We start from the raw sequence: 4390 nt of genomic DNA, 5'->3' as shown, positions 1-4390 counted from the left end.
ACCCAGCAGCCTGGAGGTCTTCCAGAGCCCAGCGACCAGCAAAGCGAGTGACAATTATTTAAGCCAAATAGTATTTTAATTGGGAAACGAGTTATTGTTCACACATAACAAAACCCAAAGCTGAACTTAAACATGCTACCTGAGATGACTGCACTTTTGCTGCCTGTTATTTTCTGTCTAAGACACAAAATACTGTTCTGGAAAGCTATTTTTTAAACAAAGTTGAGAGGTGGTGGGTTTTTTTCCTCTTAATTACTTGCACTGTTCCTTGGTTCTAGCTGCCTGCGTGTAGGCCAGATGCCTTCCTGGCCACGTGGCTTTGGGGAGTTCTCAGGGAGTTATCATTATTAAGGTTTTAACACTCAGTTTTCACAGGCCGTGCTTTGGCCTCTTGCAGCAGCACTCTATAGAAACACCAGCAAGATCACTGGAACTACATACGATAGGAATTAAACCCATTATTTTTCTGAGTCAGAACACCTGGGATATGGGATGCAGCCCCACGGAAAGCCCGTGGAGCCGCGGCTTTGGAAACACTCTGCCCTGTACATACAAGAGAGGCCTGACTCTCCCCCAGCAGTTCTTCATGCAAGAGGTCAGTACAGGTATGAATTAAGGGCTGCCACGTCTTCATCTCTGCTCCACAGACTAATGTCTGCAAACATAAAGCGAGTTTCCCCCTCACGGGACAGGGAAGCAGAGCTGGGAGCTGATGTGCTACATGGCAGAAGCTCTGGTACATCCCCTCCTCCTGCCTCACCTCACCTCGCTGCCCACAGGCCAACAGGAGGCACGCACCAAAACAAGCAGCTCTGTATCACGATAAACTATGGAAAGAGACTTTCCAGGGAAAGAAGGATCGCTGCTGTCCTGAGCTGCATGGAGATTAGCGAAACCCTGTAAGAAAGGACCCAACAAAAAGCACCCGTAGCTTTACGCACATCTATAAGTACCCACGTAACCGATCGAGACATGCTGTGAATTTTCTCCAGTTATCTTTTTATGGCACAACCCTGCCTGGGGCCTGGGACAAAAGTGACACCTCCTTCTCACCATCACTAGACCCAAGTCCTGAGCAAAACCTCGTAGGAGAGGACACGCAGGGCTGACCCGTGCTGCACTTACCTGGTGCCAAGCCCAGCTCTGCCCATGGAAGCCAACTCTCTTCCCACATCTACAAACCACCCCGGGACGAACCCAGCCGGCTCATCCACTCCCAGCCCCCTGGGGAGGGCAAGTCAGCAGAACAGAAAACCCAGGCTGCATTGTCTTTTGAAGTTTTTATTTTTATACATTTTTTTTTGTATTAAAAAGGAAAAAGCATAATTACCACAAATTACAAAGGACTAAAGCATTACTAGAATAATGAATCACATCAGCCTAGAAAGCAGATACTCTGAATAATATTAATGTTATAATACAAGCTCTCATTCAAGTATTTTACATTTTTTTCTTTTCCTTTTATATGTGATGATGATCCTAGCACATGGGTCAAAGATTATGTACTATCGACAGAAGATGGATCATGTACAGCGGGCCATATTAACAAGATTTTCCTCCCAAGTGATACATGGTCTGTGATGAGTCATTTTAAGTTTGTCTCTACGATAAATGCAGCTGAAGAAGGTTGCACACACTTTCTAGTTTCGGGAAACAGAAGGCTGAGGTTGGGACACACAGGGTTTGAGAAGGGCCAGCACATCGAACCATCACCCCTTTTGCTCCAGGTGAGCGAGCAGAGGGCCACCCTCGCCGGGGCGCAGCTCAGCAGGGGTTTCCGAGCACAGATCCAGAGGTTTCCGACCCCAACGGGACCGGGACAGGCTGGGAGAGGAGTAGGGGAGCGGGGCTGCACCAGGGAGGCTGGAGGGACCAAGTGGTGCCAGGGATCCCCTCCCACAAGGGCCACCACTGCCGCAAGCCAGCCCCCAGCTGACACCTGGAGAGGGAGCCGCAGGGGGACAGCACGGGGACCCTGGGGGTGACCCGAGCACACTCCACGGGGGGTTGGCTGGCGCCCAGGGTGCTCCCCGCTCCTCTGGAGCTTCCCACCAAGGGGATGTGCTTGTCACAGATACATCGGTCCTATGTTCAAGTGTCTGCAGAAAGTGAAACTGTAAACTACTCATTGAAACGCTGCCCTCCAGCCACCCGCTCCGCATCACCGAGATGAACATTTTCTTTAAAAAAAAAAAAAAAGCCATTCATATATTCCCTGTATTGGAAACTTTAAAAAAAAAAAAAGAGTCAGTGAGGCATTTAACATCAAGTGTAGCAACCCTCTCTTAAAAAGAGCCTAGCATCCATTTCAAAACAGTGACAAAGTGACATAACCAGTCTCAGAGGAGACAGGAGAAAATAAGCATTGCAAACACAGCTTGCTACATTTACAGTTTTCTTTTTTTTTTTTCTTTTCTTTTTTTTTTTTCCTTTTGATAAAATAACTGGAAAGGCATTAACAGCTAGAAGGCCCCCTCTGCACTGCCATGCGGAACGTGTACGGACACGTGGCAGGGTACTGAGGTTAACGCATCATTTTGTTACAGTACAGTCGACCAGTCCTAAGCAAGACGAGCAGTTGCTGAAACTCCAGGGACCCCAAGGGCTACAGTGACAAGCCACCATCGGTGGTGCGAGGGGGGCAGCAGGAAGAGGGACAGACAGGCGAATGGAGCAGCAGGATTATTACTACTTTTAATTTATTTTTTCCCCCGAAATGAGCATGGCAAAGCAACAAAGCCTCCTCTGAAACACACTTTCCACCTCCACTCCTGACCCCATGCCAGAGCTCTGCACCCACTGCAACTGCCTGCATCCCAAAGATGGGCTGACACACAGGACCTCAGCAAGGAGCCCCGGCTGTAGCAGCCTAGGACCTCCCAAGAAGAGGGGCGAGATGGGGAGCGCTCCCCCCATGGGCCCGACGGCCTCCCCCAGCCTTTCTGAGAGCAGCCAGGGCCCCCTCTGGCCGTGCCAGTGGCTGGGTGCCAGCACCACGCAGCCCTCACGAACTGCGGGATGGATCAGCATTCACAAGAGTATGCATGCACGACCACTAAAATTAATAAAAAAAAAAAAAAAAAAAAAAGAAGCACAAAACATGATCGTGGTGAAGCATCCAAGCTAAAAGCAAAACCCCTCTCTGGACAGCCATCCGTTTGTCCAGCGATGGAACACACTGTGTGTGACGCCTTCTGTATGCAGCAAGCGGGAAAGTGCGCTGCTGCGGTCAGCCCCTCCTCAGCCTGGCGTGGACCACGCGCTCTGCGCCCCGGCCTCGCCACGGCCGCTGCCCAGCACAAGGGTACAGGGTGCTGCCCTGTACCAGACCACCGGAGCTCCCTGCCCTCTGCCACCACCCACGCCATGACCGGTGGCATCACGCAACGGCAGAGAGAAGTGCACTGCCCGTGTTCCCCAACTGCGGAGGAAGACAGGCGGGAGCAAGTAAGAGCTGCCTCAGGCCGTCACGTCTTTCCTTCGCTCCCCGGCCACGCTGCTGCCCCACAGACAGTAAAACAAGGCACACAGTCTGCAGATCCGGAGGGCGGCAGAACCGCTGGGATTGCTCTTCTGACCCACCTTCCCCTGGGAAACAGGGGCGTTTCATGCGCGGCCCTCAGCCACACTGATGTGACAAACCACTGACTCGGCAGAGGGGGGAAAAAACCTCTTCTGTGCCAAGACTAGAGAGTCTCAGACTTAATTAAAAAATAACTTAAATCAATTCAGATTTTGGGAAACTCCTTACCTCTTCTACCACCCAAGCAATTCCACAGTCTGCTCCACAAGCAACAACTCCACAGCATGAGTTGTTCCACCGAGAAGCTTGTTCCTCCTCATTTCCTATTTAATTTGTTGCTAAAACGCAGACAATTGGCTTCAAAAAGAGAACACACACCGACAAAAGGAGCACAGGGATGCAGCAGCAAAGGACCACCCGCGGCACATCCAGACCCACTTCCACTTGTGATCAACCAGCAACGCATCTCCAATGTCCTTAATCAACCCCCATCTCCAGCCTCTGAGGCTCCTCCTTCCCCAATCAGGGGCAAACCCGGCTGCATCCGTAACCTCAGAGATCTGACTCCAGCTCACGAGAGGGGAATTCCAGAGATAACAGTCACGGCCGCAGCACTGTACAAGTGTTACTTGCCCATCTTGCCCAGTTACCACCCCGCAGCCCCATGGCACTGCTGCTGTAACGGAGCAAGCCGCAGGCTCAGACAGGTTGGGGTGCTGGAACGGGGCCCGAGAGTGGTACCGAGCTGCGGGGTGATGTGGCAGGGGTGGACAGACCAGGGCAGGATCACACCACCAGGAAATGGTGAAGCAGCAGCAGTTCACGAAGCTGCTCCACATGGACCAGCCCACCTCCTCCTCCCCCCCC

This window comes from Charadrius vociferus, unplaced genomic scaffold, assembly GCF_000708025.1.
Source record: "Charadrius vociferus isolate BGI_N301 unplaced genomic scaffold, ASM70802v2 scaffold529, whole genome shotgun sequence".
NCBI lineage: Eukaryota > Metazoa > Chordata > Aves > Charadriiformes > Charadriidae > Charadrius > Charadrius vociferus.
This window is presented reverse-complemented; position numbering follows the sequence as displayed.